Source organism: Mus musculus, chromosome 15 (assembly GCF_000001635.26).
Source record: "Mus musculus strain C57BL/6J chromosome 15, GRCm38.p6 C57BL/6J".
Taxonomy (NCBI): domain Eukaryota; kingdom Metazoa; phylum Chordata; class Mammalia; order Rodentia; family Muridae; genus Mus; species Mus musculus.
The window spans coordinates 87235141-87254938 of record NC_000081.6 but is presented as its reverse complement, the minus strand read 5'-3'; the positions used below and the strand labels follow the sequence as shown (position 1 = coordinate 87254938).

At 46.7% G+C, this 19798-nt stretch overlaps 1 long non-coding RNA gene across 2 annotated transcripts in view; it reads right to left on the bottom strand.

The window, feature by feature from the left end:
• Nucleotides 1-915: 915 nt before the first annotated feature.
• The window catches only part of A930027H12Rik (RIKEN cDNA A930027H12 gene), a 156531-nt gene continuing 137648 nt past the window's right edge, over nt 916-19798 (bottom strand). The window contains exons 1-3 of one of the 2 annotated variants that reach the window (NR_167711.1): nt 10880-11392; nt 10383-10414; nt 916-1306 (exon numbers count right to left, since the gene is read on the bottom strand). This is a non-coding gene — a long non-coding RNA (RIKEN cDNA A930027H12 gene). Of the gene's footprint in view, nt 1307-10382; nt 10415-10879; nt 11393-19798 lie in introns of those variants that run through there. The other variant, NR_167712.1, reaches the window with a different exon arrangement.

Sequence of the window (19798 nt, the reverse complement as noted above, 5' to 3'; positions counted from 1 at the left end):
ATGGCAAGATTGCCTGGCCAGGGAGGCTCCAGGGAGGCCTCTCCACCTGCTCTGCAATCAGATTGCAAGTGGCTATCATCATACCAGGCTTGCTCATAAAGGGCCCAGGAGTTGATCAAGTCTTCATGCTCGTACAGTGAGCACTGCATAACTGAGCCATTTCCCAGCCCCCACTATCACTGCAACCCATAAGGAGTGGAAGAGAAAAGCTGGTTTTCTGAGGTAATGTTGTAAGATCAGGGTGTATGTCTGTGACACAGACCAGCACTGTGGGCTGGAAACTGTGGCTTCGGGGAGCACACTAAGACGAATGATTGTGTGCCGGGAGCATGAAGACATGATATGATCAGAAAGGGTAAACATCTCATGAGAACAGACATCCCAGATCAGCCAAAGTGACTCAGCCCGGAAGTACCTAATGATGACAGGTGGACACTCTCAGAGAAGGGCAGACAAAACCGAGATCATTGCTCCCGTAAATATACAACCTTTCCCTCCACCACAGACAGTCCCACACAGGCCTCACAGCTGAGTGCAGAGACACCTTACCCAGACACTACAATGTAGCTTAGCTACCATTTTGCATATGAACTCTCATGCATTTGCACGCAACCTTCCAGTCCATCTACAGATCACTCAGAAATCATTTGGAAGGGCGAATGCAGCCTCCTGCTTGAGGAATGACATGGGAGTCCATGACTGTTAAGACTGCCTAGGGACCTGGGTGTCACCTCAGCCACTCCCCCAAGATCAGAGAGGCCTGTGTTGCAACAGAATTGAGAGATAGGCTCTCCTGCTTCCTGGGCTGTCTGAACACTGATCATTCCTCTCTTCTCGCCTCAAAAGGCTGATACAGATCCCAGTTGAAATATAGGAGGGAACGGACCACACACTTGTAAATCTTGTCATCAACCATTCATTCACTAAAATATTTATTAAACAGTTCTCTCATTGCGGGCATTAGTCTCGGTGTCACAAATACATTAATGAAGCCTACAGGAAAAGACTGAGACATTGACATTCTGGTTGGGTGACAGGCAAAATATTCAGTGTATCGGGGGGTGGCATCTGCTGCAGATGAAAATAAATCATGCCCGGTTTTGTGGAGGGGCCAAGGTCAAGGCTGGATGGCTGTTTTAAACGAAACCATCAGGTGTGGACTACAGATGAGGCGAAATTGAGCAAGAAGCAGGAGGAAATAAGGAAGCCACAATTGCCAGCCTTCTGGTCAGAGTCGTTGGCTTTGACGGTCAGCCCCTTTTACATCCTCGGTGCCACTCATCAAATTTTATCCCTCGGTTGAAGTCTGAAAAAAAAAAAAAACTTTTCATAAAGTTTCCAAGAACTTTCGGTGTGATGGAAAAACACAGTAGCTTTTAGACTTTGAAAGCGCTGAGAGGTGACAGTCCCTTCTGGCTGTAAGCATAATGTTGAAGTTTATGGAGAGCCCATCTCAGATGATCAAATAAACAGGCTACGGAGCCTGGACATGGGCAAAGCTTCACACACATAACTGGACCGTGAAGGAAACCATCAAGGTCTGATGGGAAAGAATTCAAGGTGTGAACAAGCAGGTTATTGGGGCACCTCATGATCACAGGTGAATTACTTAAAGGTTGCTAAGTCTCAGGTTCTCTCTCAGTGTGACCGAGTAGGATGTCACCTGCCATGCTGGGTGTTCAGAGAAGCTGGGAGGCACCAAGAAATGATGACTGGATTTTGTGCACACCTGGAACTGGACCCCTAAGAGTGATGGAGGCGAGTGCAGGAGACTTTGAGCTGGAAAAGTGGTATCCCTGCGCTTGAGTGGGAATGACATGGGAAGTGACAGGGAAATTGTGGCCTAGGGCTAGAAGGGTTTGTGGCCCATGTACTTTACTGTTGCTAGTCAGTTTTCATTGTCAGCTTGACTGACCCCTAGAGTCATTCACCTGGGAAGTGAGAAGCTCAGTTGAGGAATTGCTCAGATCAGACCACCGTGTCTGTAAGAGATGGTCTTTCTTGGTGATTGATGTGGGAAAGCCCATCCCACTGTGGGCGGTACCATTCCTAGGCAGAAGAGCATAACAAGAACCTCCCTGTACAGTTTTTGACTGAAGGTTTTTGCCATCAGTTTCTGCCTGCCTTCCCTTTCACAGCCTGCCAGACTGTGACCTGCAAGTGTGAATAGAGACAAATGCTTTCTTCTTATTAAGTTGCTTTTGGTCATGGTGTATTTTACAGCAACAGAAAAGCAAAGCGGGATATGCACCTCACCTGGAAAATCTCCTAGTATATAAGCAGACTGAAATACATTTTGCACATGTGTGTGTATGTGTGTGTGTGTGTAAATCTCCTAGTATATAAGTAGGTTGTAATACAGTGTGTGTGTGTGTGTGTGTGTGTGTGTGTGTGTGTGTGTGTGTAGTAGGTGACTACTCAGGGCTGTGCTGTCTCAGAACTGCTCCATTGGCCTTGGACTCCAAGGTCAGCGCTAAGGCAGGGGAGTGACTGCAGGCAGACATGACCCTAGGCTCTTCCATTAAATGCCCTCCTATCATGAAGAAAAGGACCAGGAAAGAAAATATTCTCCACTGTATTAGGGTTCTCTAGTCCAGCGGTTTCTCACCCTTCCCAGGGCTGTGATTCTCTAATACAGTTCCTCGTGTTATGGTGACTGCCCCAACCATAAAATTATTTTCATTGCTACTTCATAACTGTAATTTTGCCACTGTTATGAATCATAATGGAAATATCTGATATGCAGGATATCTAATATGCAACCCCTGTGAAAGGGTTAGTGAACCCCCAAAGGGTTGCTCTAGAGGAACGTAACAGATATACTGAATATGTATACATTAAAGGGGATCTTATGGAGTGACTGTCTTCTCACATCCCCAGGCACACCATGTCATACACCACGCCCCCCAAATAAATACATAAACAATAGGGTTGATCTGCTTTCAAAACAAAGTATGGACTTGTCTGCTTTTCTTTCCCTGACTCATCCTCATGAGCAGGTTCCATCTTTTCAGTATCTGGGATTTCGGCTCAGTGGAAACCAGGAAAATAATTTTCCAGTAATAAAAGTCGTTATCTAACTGTCTATTGCTTCAAATAATGATGAACCATGGCAATAAATAATTGTATATAAGAAAGAAGTCAATTTTACTCAAGAGATGAAGGGAGAAGGCTGTTGAAGGGGTCAGGTCTATTTTATACAGAATTTCCACAGCAAACTTCAGTTACGTTTAATTTTCACTGAATAGGGTATAGTTTAAATTGCCTGAACAGGGAGCGAGGAGAGTGAAAGAGAGCGCTCACAATCATCCAGAGTGCAGCATCCAAGAACAGCTGTGGAGCTAGGCAAGAGTAAGGTGACAGGAGGTAGCAAGGGAAATCTGGCATCTCTGTGTGATGTCATAGGGATAAGGCATGGAGGAAAGGGAGGAGGGAGATGGAGTGGGGGGAGAGAAAGCAAACAGCAAAAAAGAGCAATACTGAACATAATGCAAAGAACTTTTGAGAATTAATTAAACCCATGAATCACCGTAGAGCGCCTAACAGATCCAAGGAGGAGAAACAGAAATAAATACAGAGACCAAAAATGAAGAGTCACAAAATGAAAGGAAAGGAGACAGCTGTAAGAACAGCCCAGCTGCCTGAAAGAATGGGGTTTCAGTCCACTGTCCTCAGCAGGGAACATAGACTTAGGCTCTGCCCTAAGAGAGCCAGCCAAAACCATCTTCAGCTGTATAGCAAATCCTGTTCAGATGGTCAGACTTGGCAGTTATCTCACTCATGAAGGCTTCTTCATATATGTATTTACATGCACACACACACAGTCACACTCATGCACTGATACACACATACATATACACATAGATACATGTGCAAACAGACACAGATTCAGATTCATATGCACAGATACACACATACATATACACTGATACACATGCACACAGGCACATAAACAGATTCAAACTCATATGCACACATACCCACACACATAGATACACAGATACAGATACATATGTATGCAGTTACACACAAACAGACACACACACATGCACACAGTCATACATGGATGCATTCACAGACACATAAGTGCACAGACAAACTGATATATACACATACACATATACACATGTGTAAACACATACACACACAATCATACACACACACATTTTAGAGAAACATAAAATGCCCTGAGAGGATTGTGCAGCAAAGAACATGGTCACAACATCAGAAGCCCACTGAGACTATTGATTTCATGAAACAGTGAGAGATATCTGGTTTCTGGAGCTTACAGATCTGCAGTGCTGTTAATTAGTCATGAAAATTGATTGTACGGAGCCATGTTGGGAATAAAGGTCCAATTTCTAAGCCATAGCTGTTCTAGACTTGACAGATGGGTCCTGGGTGGGCTTGGGTCACTGCTGGGCATTGGATTTCTAAAGAATGTACTGGGCCTCTATCAGCACAGTGGTGAGCTACCCCTTCACAAATGGATGCTCCAGCACCACACTCAGGATGACTAAGGCACTCCTGGTTCTCCAGACACAACCAGCAATGCTAACTTGTCTTAGTTGCTTTTTTATTACCATGACAGAACACCATGACCAAGGCAACTTAGGAGAGCATGCAGTTGCAGAGGATTTGAGTCCATATCCATCATGGTGGGAGTCATGACAGCATGCAGTAAGGCATGGCACTGGAGCAGTCCCTGACAACTCACATCCTGACCCACAAGTAGGAATCAGACAAAGCTAACAGGAGATGGCATAGGCTTTTAAGATACCCAAGCCAGCCCCCTCCTGACACACCTCCTCCAACAAGGTCACAACTCTTAATCTGTACCCATCACTTCAACCATCTGGGTACCAAGTGTTCAAATACATGAGCCTAAGGGGACCATTCTCATTTAAACCACTACAACCCCTGAGAATCGTCAGAGGCTAGTCTTTCTGGCAGTCACTGTACCTTGGTATATCTCTCTGAAGACAGATCATCCTCCAAGTCACACGCCTCCCTGGCTCTCCTCCCTAGGTACACCTCTATAGTAGGGTAGCTATCTAGAAAGCCAATTTCCTATTCCCTTTATCTGGAGTCTGTAGTGATTGCTTCTGGCCTCCAGGAGTTACAACCTTAGACATGGTTTCTAGCTCAGCTCTCTTCCCAACCCAGAATATCTGTGCCCTCATACTGTCACAAATGTTCACAGAGACATTGGTGTCATCGTGTTTATGAACAGAGAGACATATCCACCACATGATGCAAAATTGTGTATTCTCTATCCTGATTCTCTCTACCACTCCATCCTGCATGTGGGTCTCTTGCCTTATGACTCTGTGGTTCCCACCTCACGTCCACTGGATTGCTCTGAGCTCTTTAGAGGAACAGAGAACTATCAGAGTGTACATATGTAATAAGAGACCATCTGGAATATCTTATAGGATACAGGCTGGGTATCCCAAAATGGCTGTCTTACACTGGAGATGCTGAGAACCTGGTAGCTCTTCAGCCATCAGGAGGACTATCTCAGCAGTACCATTCCTGCACTGTGGGCTGGAGGACTCCTGGAGCTGTCCTGGTCTTCAGTGCACATTGGATGGCTGAAGAGGCCATCTGATGGCAACAAAGAATGATGGCAGCCAGAAAAGCTGTAGACCCACTTGCCAGCCAGCAGGAAGCGAGATTGGCAGGGAACCAAGGCTGCTGCTTCTGCAAACCTCTTTTTATCTGGGTCATCCCCTAGAATGTACCTCCTACTCTAAAGAAGGTTCTTCTCCCCTCATTTAATCCTTGATTACAGGTATTTCTGTTGTCATTATCACTATGGGTGATCACCAGAACTAGGGCAGAGTGGGCACCACAACCTGACTCCTCCAGTCCTGGAACTCGACAACTTCTTCCCTTCCTTAGATGCCTGAATTGGCCCTGAGAGGTGACTCAGCAGTTAAAGTCCCTTGCTCTTCTTCCAGAGGCCCTGGGTTCAGTTTCCAGCACCCAGGTAAAGATGCTCAGAACCTTCTAGAAGTCCAGCTCCTAGGGTTCTGACACCCTTTTCTGGCTTATGAGAGAGCCCACACATGTTTGCCCTTCACAAACACATACACACAGATAAAGGATAAAATTAGAAATTTATAAAGTAGCCTGTGTCTGACCTTTTAGTCATATGAGATGAAGCTAACTAATAGTGTCCTCACCAACAGACACAGATTCTCTGGTTCTTTCTTCCTCTCTCCCACTTTGGGAGAGGTTAGGGAAGACCATAAAAGACCCTAATAGAAATAAAAATGAGAGGGTTGAATCTTTAATTAAAGTGTGTGCATGTTACTGTGTGCATGCGTGTGTGCCTGTATGGGGGGGGGGAGTGTAGGAAGTGGGGATATAATCACCAGACAACGGCCCCACTCCAGCCTTTATCTAGAACTCTGAGTCTGTAGAACCATGACAACAAAAGCCTCATTTGCTCAAAGCACCCTAGGGTGTGGCACTAGATACAAGTATAATGACCAAGCCAGCATCCTGTACTGTGCCTACCTACGGTCACATTCCTCTCCACATGACAAGAGCAACCATAGTTGAGCCCTGTGTTCAGTTAGCACTGTAGTACCTTCACAACACACACACACACACACACACACACACACACACACACACACACACACACACACACACCTGCAAAAGTGGCTCTGGTAATCAGACAGCAATCAAAGGTTTCCATGGCCAGACAGCTACTGGGCGAGGTTCTGCGGATGCTGGGATAGGGCTATTGGTCCACAGGTTCAGTTGATGACTCTGTCAGGCTTTCTCCCTCTGTCTCCTTCCTCCTTACTATTCTTTGTGCTTCTTGCTAGCTTTGTCATCCAAGATTAATATTTATCTGGATAATTATTTTCAAATAAGATAAAAACCAATATTTCAAACATAAGCTTTCTGATTCTGGCAGGAAACTCTGTGTATTTCCAAAATCATCCATCAAACCCACTCTGGCTTGAAACATGCATTCACCAGAGCTCCCAGTGAGCACCCTCCAGCAGTTCCTTCTTATACTGAGTGTAGGTTTCACACTGAGTATGGCTTCACCCACTTCTTATATCAGGTCATAGAGAATACCTAAGAGTCACAGCATGCTAATTGACTACAAAGAGCATGGCTGGAGTCAGTCTTAGTTGCATGCAGTAGAGGGAGAGTGAAGCACACAGGTTTCAACCTGAAGAAGCCTTCCATCTTCAGTTCTTGGATGCTCCCATACCTCTACTGAGTAGATCCAGATTCCAACCACCCACACCCACTTTGCTTGGCATTCTAATGACCCTTATGGTTTCTTCAGGCAACTTGGCTGATTACAGAGACTCCAGTGCTAATGTGGCACCAGCCCTTTTCATCACAACCTGTGTGTCCCTGAACTGTCTGCCCAGTGGGCCATGCATTGCTAAATGATTAAAGCAGAGCATTCATCTGTCTGTTTGTTTGTTTCTCTTCCTTTCTTCCTTCCTTCCTTCCTTCCTTCCTTCCTTCCTTCCTTCCTTCCTTCTCTCTCTCTCTCTCTCTCTCTCTCTCTCTCTCTCTCTCTCTCTCTCTCTCTCTCTCTCTTTCTTGTTTTAAACATACTTTGTTCTTTATTAGGAGACCAGGAAAAGAAAAGCTGACTCTCTAGGGAGGTATTTGAAGCTCCAATTCTGTGATGACTTTCAAGTTCAAGTTGGGCTGCTTTCCTCTTGTTTAATGATACCCTGTAGCCCCGGGCTCTGCAGGTGGCTGCCATGGCCCCATTGGAATGGAGGCACCTGCTTTCTCTTTAAAGTGTCATCATCTTCAGGCCCCTTTTCACTTAGGATGAATCAATTAGTGTGAACAGTGATAATTGAGATCCAACGGCTCCAGTTATCTAACCTGATCACAGGGGCTTAGCAGAGCTTGAGGGAAACAGATCGAGGAGTGCTAGTAGAGATACAAGAGCTTGACATCATTGCAGGGGACCCGAAGAGCAGTCCTAGCTGAGCACCAGCATCTACCACTTAAAACTGTGTCTTTCCAAATGGGTCCTCATCTGAGATGGAAGCAGCAGAGTCCTGGAGGTTTCATGAGGTCCTATCCTTTACCTCTGAACTTTCGGCTATTGATTATAGCTGAGAGTAGGAGGTTACTGTTTTTGGAACTGGGACTGTTATCAGAGAATGTAGACTTCCACCCAGAAATTTCCAGCAGTGTGTCTGAGGAGAGGGTACCTCACACCTGCAGTCTCAGCACTGCCTGGCTGAGGCAGGGGGATGATGAGTTTGATGTTAGCCTGGAAATACTTAGTAAAACCCTACCTCCAAACTCCACCACTGCATGTATAGCTCTTCACTCTACCATCTAACTCTTCCATACTTCCTACTTCTCTTCTGCAATGCTGTCAGAGGAAGTGATATAAATGTCTTGTTTAGGCTTGTATCCACAACCATCACTTGCCACTTAGACTCAGCATCTTAGGCAGTCTCTGCATCCCTTGCCATTTTTTGTAGGGAGAACCTCTGATTAGCTCTGGATGCTGCTTTCCTCTATGCGTGGAAGCAGGGGTATTCAAAAGATAGCTTTCTGCTCAGTCACTTTAATTCAGTATCAATTATAAGTTTCCCACCTGACATTTGACACAACTATCCCAGTAGTTACTGGCATTGGGTGCACACAAAAATATCAATAATAAGTTAAGCAAGTAAGAAAGGTTCACAGGGTCCCATCCTTTACCTCTGAACTGTTAGCTGTTAATAGTTTCTGGGAGTAGGGGGCATTCTCTTTGGTTGTATACCCAGCAGGCTCCAACAGATCACTCCAAACTCATGGCCTTTCAGTCAATCTCAGTGAATCTCCAAACACAAAGAATAGCCATGAATGTGAGAGACAGATTTGTGAGGATAGTGGGGGCAGGGTCAGATGTGGTATGGAGGTGGGAGTAGGTGCCATGCATGCATACATGCATGAGGTTGTCTTAAAACAATTATAGTTTAAAAACAAAAAACAAAAAGGAAAGCTATTGCTCAATCCCTACCCAGGAGACACCTTGTGGGTCACTGAGTTCCAAGTACTAGTGTGTCCCACATTTATCCCTAAGGTTAATGGAAGCTCCTGTTCTCGGTTCTCATTTTCAGATCTCCTTTGTCATGGCGACATTTTGATGAGTGATGGATACTTGGGTTTAGAGCATACACCTGGTATCATGGTATAGATTCTAGAAGCGGGGGTTCTGGAGATGGCTCTCTGTGGAAGATTTTTCTAGCACTTCTCTATGCCACACAGATTTGATCCCTATGGCAAGCTGTCCCTATGGCCTGCTGTCCCTATGGCCTGCTGTCCCTATGGCCTGCATGACTAAGGGCTCTATGCTTTCTCTTCCTATTCTAACCAAAGACACAAATCAAAGTATTTAAATGTTCAATAACACAAATTTCAAAGGCTTTCTTGCCACAAGCCTATGATGTCATGAAGTATAAGTAAGGGCCACACAATCCATTCCTGTCCCTTCCATGTCATCATTCAGATGGTAACCATCACCCACTGGTGTTCTTAAAGTCAGATGGGAACCCACTTGAACCCCAGGGATTTCATGACCTGTACCAGATAGATACCATTGGTCTTTCTGAACATGCACAATGGTGGCCACAGCACCAGGGTCAGTTGTGCCTTTTGAGGGTGTTCAGTAATACCTGCTCTGACCTTACACAATACGTCAACCCCAGCAGACCCACCACCAAGGGTAAACTTAGATGTGGTGCAGGGAAATCCTATGAGGAGCCTCTGTAGTGGTGTGGGAGGCAGAAGGAGGACCAACATCCCAAAACATCAAAAAGAGCCTGTTGGCAATTGCTAATGTCCTCACTTCACAAGGCAGAGTCTAAGACCCCTGGCTCTACCCCTGTACCCTGTACCCTGTACCATGTAGCTTCATGAGAGTCCTGCCACAGCCAACCATGCATTGTGTGTTTTTGTTTTGGAATAAGTCCTCGATCCAACTCTGTCCAAATTCCTTCAACTCAAAGCCTGACTAGACCTGTTCTCCCTGTCCCAGGCAGCATGATACGCAGCCCCCACCCGAGTACCGATGCACCTGTCAGTGACAAAGCTTGGCTAAGATAGATTGAATTCATCTAAAATTTAAGAAGTCTTAGCAGGGAGGGAGATTTGACCTTTCAATCATTGACAGCTGCCTGGGTGATTTTCCATCCAGAGGACCATCACCTGGTGCAATGACATTGCTGTCTGGATGCTTCACCATGAGCTGGTTCTGGCATCTCACATGCTACCCCTCCTGCCTTTCAAGGGCATCTCAGTTCACAAGGTCTCCTGGCATTCTTCTGCTGGGTGAACTTAGTAGGGGAAGTTTCTAGCTGATACACTCCCAGGGAGATACTCACTCTTCAGTGAGAGACCGGTGGCTTCTACTGTCCTGTGAGAAAAGAAGGAAGAATGGGAAAGGACTCTGAGTTAGCACCTTTCCAGCATGGAGCCTTTGGCGACATCACACTGAATAATACAGGAGATCTAATTAATGCTGTTAATCTTGAGAGACACTTAGCATCTTCCTGCAAAGCTGCCATGGGCTCTGACGTCCAAGGTCTGAATGTAGCCCTGCACACTGGCTAGTTGACCCATGCATAGTTACTTTACTACCCCATTCCTGTGTCTTTTCCTGGTATTTTTTATCTTATTATTTATTTATTATTATTATTATTTTTTGGATTTTGGTTTTTGGTTTTTCGAGACAGGGTTTCTCTGTATATCCCTGGCTGTCCTGGAACTCACTTTGTAGACCAGGCTGGCCTCAAACTCAGAAATCTGCCTGTCTCTGCCTCCCAAGTGCTGAGTTTAAAGGCGTGCGCCACCACCACCCGGATCCTTTCCTAGTACTTACAGGGCTGAGATGAGACAAAGAAATGTATAAGACTGACTCTGTGCTCACTGTCACCACCCAGGTCACAGACCGGTGGTCTCCGCATGGACCTTTCCAAGTCCAGTTGGGAGAAACCACACAGATGGATAGAGAAGGCTCTCCTTCAGGTTCCTGCGTGTTGCTCATAACCTCAGGGTTATGAGGAAGGATGTGGTTTCCTGACTATTATGATCTAGCTGCACCGCATCTTTCGTTTCTTTCTGTGTACTGGAGAGATAAAAGTGGCATGGCCTGAGTCTTTTTTCCTCCCACAGGATGAAATTTGCATTCTCTCACTGCATCTGATAATAGAACCAGCCTGGTTGTCTGTCTCCAGAAAACTGGCAGCCCCAATAAGGGAACCCTATATTATCCCCACCAACATCTGAACGCATTGGCAGATTCTGCCAACCTTTCCTAACGACTCCATCCCTAGCCTCAATTCAGCTCATTTCTGCCATGCCTGCACCCTGTACCGCCGCCTCCCACCCCCTCAGCCCTTTCCTCATATCATTCAGCCAATCACTGCACTGGTAGATCTCTGCGCATGCTCAGAATAACACTCTAGGCAGCCATCATGGGCAGCACCACCACAACATGGGAGACTTCATTATCAGGATGCTTGGTAGGGTGCCCAGGACCCGCACATCTTAGCGGTCACAGCCAGGGCTTTCTAGGAGCACGGGTCTGGAAATGTGAACTACACGGAAGGACTCATTAGATGTTGGGGAGTGTTTCTGAGGAGAGAGGCGATGAACCCACTAGAGAGGTCAAGGTTATCTCTTTACTAGGCTGCAGGGAGTAGATAAGGATAAGACATGGGCCTCCTCACGGGTAGGCTGCAAGGTGTGGTAGATCACTCAAGGCCACAGTGTACAGTCTCTCAGGAGAAGGGGTCTCCTTCCTTCCCATGAGTTATTTTCAGAGGACCACCAAAGTACCAAACCATCGGGTGGCAGAGCCACAACCACCGAGCCCTGTGCCTCTGTCTAGTTCCTTGGGAGGCACCTTCCTTGCAGAGATGTCCCATTTACACTTATTCCTGCTGAGAATGCCCTAGTAGAGCCCTGGCTGTGTCTCAGACCTGCTGCTGCTGCTGCTGCTGCTGCTGCTGCTGCTGCTGCTGCTGCTGCTGCTGCTGCTGCTGCTGCTGCTGCTGATAGCTGGCTAGGTAGATAGATTGAGCTTTGGGGTGACCTTTTAAAAGTACCTAAAGACGCTCACGGCAAAAAAACTTGGAGGATCCTCCAAGGATACCCTGGCGGTCCAGGACAAGGGGCTTCTAAGGAGAAAATGGAAACAAAACCACCCATAGACATTTCCATGTGGCTCCACATTTTTGCTATTTAGCTACATTATCTGGCAAAGTGTCCTCAATGGCTAAGGCCCTTCCTTGCTAAGATTAGGTTATGATGCATCTTGCCTCAGATAAATGAAGTGTCCAGGCTTGTTGGGGCTTATCATGACCACACTTGAGGCCATAGTGACCCCATCTTGGCTTCCAGGCCCCCCCCCCCATACAAACTGAGTCTACTAGGCTCTGTGGTTCTTGGTTTCATAGAAGATCCCCCAAGACACTGTTCATTCTCATTCTGACATCCACTATCCATCACTCCTCCCCTTTTTCCTACCACAAGTAATCCAGAAATGTCCTCTGAGAATTCTGAGGTTTCCCTGCTGCTCAGTGCCCCCTAGAAACTCTCAGCTGTTCCCACATGGACCTCCTTGTCCATATCAACAGTGAGCAGAGCCCATCTAAGAGCATCCTTTGCAGTAGGCTGTAGCCTATCTCAGGATGTAGTGGTAAACTTTGAACTTCTTATCAGCATGTTACCCCAATATGTAGCCCACCGGAATCCAGACCCACCTCCTCCCCACTCTCTGTGGGTTGTTTCTGGGAAGAAAGGATGCTTGAATGAACTCATGATCCCTTTTGTCTTGGAAAGGGGGCTGCTTCATTGACTGGATCATAGAAAGACTCCATTGTAGTGACACATCATTCCACCATCCCTTTCTATTCTCTTGGCCCTTGTCATAGCACCCTAGTCTTAATATCCTTGGCATCTCTGAATGCACTAAGGACGATACCCTAGAACCCTTGGGACCTTGGGTGAAGAGAGAGTGTGGTAAATATTCTGGATAGCAAGAGCTTCCCTGAACTTGGACCAGGCATGGTGATCACAGATAAAGGACTCAGGCTTCATGCACCCAGTCCTTATAAAGCGTCATGGCCATGACAGAGTGTCCCACGTGTTGACTGCCACCATGAGTGGTGCTGAGCCGTGCTGAAGGTCAAGCTGCTCCGTCCCTAAGATGGCTTCTTTATCACCTATTCTGAGAACAGCAGCAGCTCCTTGGTTCTGGGCCAAGAGCTTGCGGATTTTGTTGTTTTGCTTTTCAAATTTAAGTTTGAAGGAGGGGAGGTTTGAGTGTGTGTGTGTGTGTGTGTGTGTGTGTGTGTGTGTGCTGACTTTTTATTTAATTCTTTCTCCCGGGATCATAAAGTAAAATTATTCAAATTCATATTCCAGGAGATAAAAGAAACCCAACATCTTTCATCCACTTTATGCAGTTTTGCTAATTTTTTTTTTTTAGCATTTTGTACTGGCATCCTGAAGGGTGCAATTTCATGAGTCAGGAGAATAAATAACAGATAAAAATAAATGTAGCTCTCAGCAAAGGTGAGTGTGCATTCCCCCAGAGACTGGAGAGAAACACATGGGAGAGGTATCATACCTCAGAATAGAGAGAGCATAGAATAGACAAAGACTTCAACCAAGCCCCAATGAGGCTCTGGCAGCAAGGGTGTCTGGTCCCATCAAGGTAAATTTCATGCTGTAGGTGCAGTGCCCCCTTCCAGGGGTGGGGGTGGGATGCGGAGAAAGCCCATCTTGTAAAGCTTGCCTGAAGGCAGGATGAAGCCCCGGGCTTGTGATAAAAGAGCCTGGTTTTGCAACCAGGAGCTATAAGGCTTGCTGATGAAGGCAAAGCCAAAGGTGACCGTGGGATGAAGATGGCTCGGGTTATCTGAACCATCTCCACGTGCTCACTGCTTTCCTCCTGGACATCAGCTGACAGCCTAAGTGGTGTACATGTGTCTTCCAATTCCGTCTCCTTCGCCTCAAGCTTTATTGAGTTATGGTTGATAAAATTATATACACTTATAATGGACTGTGTGATGTTGTGATATATGAATGTGCCGTGGAATGGTTATCACAATCAGGATGCTTAGCATAGCTATCAGCTTACGGAGCTCTCTGTCTTGTCAGAACACTTGCAATCCGCTTTCCTGGCAAGCTTTAAGTATCGAATGCAGTGTTGCCAGTGGCACTGGCTATGAACTGTGTTAGATCTCTCAGGACTCGCCATTTCCCAGAGCGGGCACCACAGCCTTCAGTTACCCATCTTCAGATTAGCTTGTCTGTGAGTCAGAAAAGGTCCATAATCCTTGCTTGTCATGTCACTGGGGAACATTCAAGGAGACCTGCACACAAGGGTTACCTGTGGAAGTGAATGTCCACCAAACAACAGCAGAGTTGCCACCATCACACCAGGGATCCATCCATCCATCATAAAGATCACTGGAGAGCTGCCACATAACTGTTTTCACGTGCCGAGCAAGAGTGACCTGATTTTTAGGAGATATATAGGTATGTGTGGCCTTTATGGAAAGAGGGAGATCGCCAGATAATGTCCAGAGCATTTACAAGCAACACTAGGACCAGCATCCTGCCTTCTAGCTCCTTCTATAAGTCAGAGCTCAGTTTAGATAAGCATCCAATCCAAGCTATGGATCCCAGGAGAGCTCTACTTCTAAAGTCCCTCAGAAAAGTTGTCGTGTGACACCTGGACTCTAGGTCTGTACTGTGTTCCTATCTGGAGCCACCTTGAGCCTGTATTAGGGCATTCACTCATTTCTCAGGCCTGTGACCACCCATAAGGGTGGGTGCCACCCTCAACCTCAGACCTTGTCCAGTCTCATTTTTCCCATGAAGAAACTGCTAATTAATATGAGTGGTCAAATCCATGGCTGCCCAGACCTTTGGTCAGGGCTTCGTAGCATCGAGAACAGTGTTTAATCCTCTGAGGTGCTTTGCCCACTCTCTATAGCATAGCAGATTAGCACTGTGTCCGTCTCAGTGTCCCATTTTCCTTCAGAAATAAGCCAAATCCCCCGCTTCTATGCACAAGGCCATGGTGGGTGTGGCCTGGCCTCCTAGCTTCAGATAGAGACTCTCCCATCCAACCCTGTCTAGTCCCCTCACTGCTGATTATGCCCAGAGCCCTGAGTACAAAGGAGAGCTGGCTGTATTGCTCTCCTTCAGTGCTGAACTTACCCACTCTCAAGTTCCTGTGAAGCAGAAAGTGTAGGGCTTATGGGCATCCAGTCTTAGAAATGGGGCACCTACTGTAATAGGCAGAGATGCCAGTTGAGGCAAGTGGAATGGCCACTCTGTCCACACCCGAGTCTATTGTTAACACAGAAATGTGGTTGCCCAGGCTCCACTCATGGCATTTTGGCTCAGCAGCCCTAGGTAAGACTCGGAGAAGGTCACTCTTGGCTTTTTCATCTCTGTCATGTGGTTCTGATAGCCTAGGACCTTCCTGGACAGGAATTGACATTTGTAAATTTTAATTTTTAATTTCCTTCCTTCCCGCTCTGTCCTACTGCATCTTGCCTCTCCACTGGTGGTGCCGGAACTCTGGCCACTCCGCTCAAGGAGGCAGAACAAAGTTGTCTCCAGTCTTCACACAGCCTGTGTCTTCCTTTGCCGGACCGGAAGAGGAAACAGAGGATTCTGGGACGAAAGCTGTGGTTCCTCGCTCCTCACTTGGTGCACGGTGCTCGGGGACCATCATTGTACCGCCAGGAATCAGGAACAGGGGTCCTCGGTCTACACTTCCCCTCAGGACATCTATGGCCTGGAAGGAAGGGAAGGTGGAGTCTTGGATGAGCTGAACCCTGTCTGATTGGGCTGGAGGGAGAAGGCCTTCCTCGGGAGTTTTAGGATCGGCATCTTAAAAGATGAAGTCCTTCTCTAAGGCGATCGTTAATAAACAGCTCTCTGAGACGATCCTTGCTTATCCGTTCTGGTTTATTTGATGGTGGATATAAATGCATATACTTCATTCGGAGTGAACCAGGGTTTAAATACCCTTTGCAGGGAGGAATTCCCAGGAAGAGAAGCCCATGGGTCGATGGTTCGGGCTTATCTAGATACATCATCAGCACAAAGAACTCCGAATATTTATGATACGTGCCCCAGTGCCCACGGTCCTCAGTGAAGCGTCATGCGTACATGTTCCAGAGCAGGTAGAGGCAGGGAGGGAATAGCTGCACTCCTGTTCTTCTCAGTTCTGAGATTCCTGGGCTTTGAGCTCATACATCCTTACCATTTCTTATGCGGGTCTGGTAGCAAGGTCCCACATGCTCTATCCCCTCCTCCCTCAAATATCTCCCATAATGCTTTGTTCCCTCTCAAATTCAAGGACCTTCTTTTCTTTAGTTTTTATTGGTGTGTGTGTGTGTTTGTGTGTGTGTATACATGTGCATATATATGAGTAATATATATTTAGATAGATAGATAGATAGATAGATAGATAGATAGATAGATAGATAGATAGATAGATATACACCTTTATATGTGTGTGTATATATATATTGGTTGTATTATGATTTCAGGGCTAACCACTTGATACTGAATAACCAGTTGAGAGATTCATCCTGGTAAGCCCATCTCCCCATCTTTTCCTTCCTTGGTTACATTTCATTCTTTGTCTTGAGGTGGGACCCTATAAGGTTTTACCCTTCTGGGTTAGCAGGTCTTTTGGTGTTCTTGTTCAGGTCTGGCTTAGGCAGCCGTCTTGTTGATTTATTAGGAGTGACGCTCCCTTGTCATTCCTTGGAGACACAATCTCACTCCTTGTTTTCTGGTCTTCTGTCTCTTAGAATTTTCCCACTCTCCCTTTTAACAAGCCATTGTTTGAACTCTGGTTTCAGGTCTATGGTTCAGTGTGATGTCAACTTGCTCAGATTTCTAGTTTGAAAATGGAGACATTTTGTCTTTATATACCTGACTACTTGAAACCACTTACTAGGGATTTGCATCAGAGATGGAGCTGCAGATTACCCTACTCAAGACTCAGGAACCAGCCTGGATTGTAGATTCCAGGGGATTCTGGGAGTCATAGGAGCAGTCAGCTGGGTGGGTGGGCTCTCTGGGCCAACTGGGGGCATCTGCATGGGTGTCAGGGGTGATCAAGGTTCTGCAGGGTTCAGAAGTCCCCACAGGCCCCTCATCAGGGCCAGCCCACGCCTGCCAGTGCCATGCTGCCTCTGTGGGAACAGGATTAAAAATAGACTTTCCCAAATATGGTAATACTATTGCCTTACCTCAGAGCTCAGTCCCACGGGGAGGGCTGCCTGCATTGTCTGTGAGTGGCAGGTGAAAGACCCTGCCAAAGGGTACCGAACTTATCCATCCCATCCCAGAGCAGGCTGGTGGCTATCTAGACAAGTCTGGTGGATCTACTATTTCAGGGCAATGAGCAGGGAGACCCAGTGGTCAGCCTAGGCGGGGGAGTTCTTTAGAGTGCTGTAAGATCCTTGGCATCTTCCAGGGTTTATGACTGATTGTACATTATCTCTTCCCAGTGTCTCTCCCTTGCCATTTTCCTGTCCTTCCCTGAAGAGACACAAGCAGTGAGGGTTCATGAGCCTCCAAAGGCCAGCACCAGCTCCCTGCTATGGCCTGGGTTTGGCTGGAGGGAGGCCACTTTTTTTTTCTTTTATGTTCAGGTCCAGCTAAAGCCCCTGGTGGTCAACAATGTCAGGCTAGGAGATAGACAGGACTAGGACCCAAGTCTTCACCTTCCTCTTGCCAGGGCTAACTCATTCTTCCTCCACATGACCAGGAATAGCAGGGAGCTTCCCGTCTTTAGTCTGCCATTCGAGGGATGGGCCCAGCCATTAGGCCTCCGTTCTCCACATCTGGCAGGAGTAAGGGAACCCTGGAGCAGATGCAGTGTTTTAAATCATGCCAGCTCACCCTTTAACAGATGTGGAAGAGTAATAAAGTGCCAAGGCCCTTGCTGAATGCAGAATGTGGGGACCCTCCCTGACTGGGCTATTGAGTACCAACTCCTCATAGCTCTGTGCAATTGTCCACCTACCAGAAACTCCAGGTCTGTGTATGAGTATCCCTTCAGGAAAAGTCAGGCCAGTAAAACCTGCCAGTTTAAATGCTTAAGGATCAGTGCTGGTATCCTCAGATCTCACACAACTCTCTCTCTCTCTCTCTCTCTCTCTCTCTCTCTCTCTCTCCCTCTCCCTCTCTCCCTCTCCCTCTCTCCCTCTCCCTCTCTCCCTCTCCCTCTCCCTCTCCCTCTCCCTCTCTCCCTCTCCCTCTCTCCCTCTCCCTCTCTCCTTCTCCCTCTCCCTCTCCCTCTCCCTGTCCCTCTCCCTCTCCCTCTCCCTCTCCCTCTCCCTCTCCCTCTCCCTCTCCCTCTCCCTCTCCCTCTCCCTCTCCCTCTCCCTCTCCCTCTCCCTCTCCCTCCCTCTCCCTCTCCCTCTCCCTCTCCCTCTCTCTCTCTCTCTCTTTCTCTCTCTGACTCAGTGGCACTGATATCTCTCTGGAGTGCACACTGTCACAGGGCTGCCAGCCAAATGCAGATGAAGGGTGTCTCCAGCACACTGGCGAGCGAGCTCAGTTTTGCTCCGGGCACCAAGTCCCTGCATGAGAGAGCTGAATCATAAGCACCCTAAATTCAGCCTAAGCAGGTTACCATCTGGGCTCTACTGTTTTTCAAGCAGTGTGACCCTGGGAAACACACAAACCCTTTGATAATGAGTCCTGCTTTGTGAAATGAAAGCCATGTCCACTTTTTCTAGTGTGGAAGATTGAATTAATAATGGCTGCTCCTGAGTGCTCTAATATTCCCAAGGCTGCTCCACAGACAGAAGGGAGGGGTTTTGCTGTTGTTGTTGTTGTTTTTCAACTATGTATTTGGAAGCAGGTGCAAATGACAGTGTCTTAACACGGTGGCTAAAACAAAGTGAAGATTTCATTAACACCATTTACAGAGAAACACAAATTACTAACTGGTCTCATGGCCTGAAGATATTAAAGCCAAGATCATTGTTTTTCTCCATCTTTCTCTTATGATTGACAAATGATTGCTGTAGCTTCAGGTATAGCATGTACATCCTTTGTATGATGACAGAAGAAGAAAAACAGAGAAGGGACTAGACTCATATCAGGAACTCTCTCCAGAGCCCTAGAAGTTATGCGTGTGAATGTCTCACTGGACGGAATGATGCCACTCACTTAGGCAAGGTGGCAGAGCCACCTTGGTAGCCATGTTATTGTCTCTAGAACAAACATTAATGTTCTTTTACCTAGAAGAAAGGGAAGGATGGAAAATGGGTCTCAGCTACTACAGATGTCTGTCACAGAGGTTTTGGGTGTGATGGGTATCTGTAGGCTAGTGAGTGTGGTTCTTTAAGAGTGTATATGCCAGGGTGATTTGGGATAAGTGTAAAAATGAAGCATTTAAGGTTCAAACGCTCTGAATTGTCAATGGGCTGAAACCAACAGAACCCCAAAATATAGCGAGGTAGTATTGTATAACTCAACTCTTTCCTGGATCTCTGTGTTGTCCAGGCTGCCTCGGTTGGACTCCTAGACTCATATGATTCTCCTACCTCAGTTTTCAAGCATCCAGGACAGCAAGTGTTGGCCTCGTTCAGTTACAGGAGTTTCCAAAAAGATTACACTGTTCTCTGTCTTAGAGGTGAGTGTGTTTAGAGAGCCCTCTAATGAGTGCATTTGTCAACTCAATTTCAGCCAGCAGCCGTTCTGTGTACACCTCTCTTGAAGAGAGTATGGAGGGCCAGCTGGA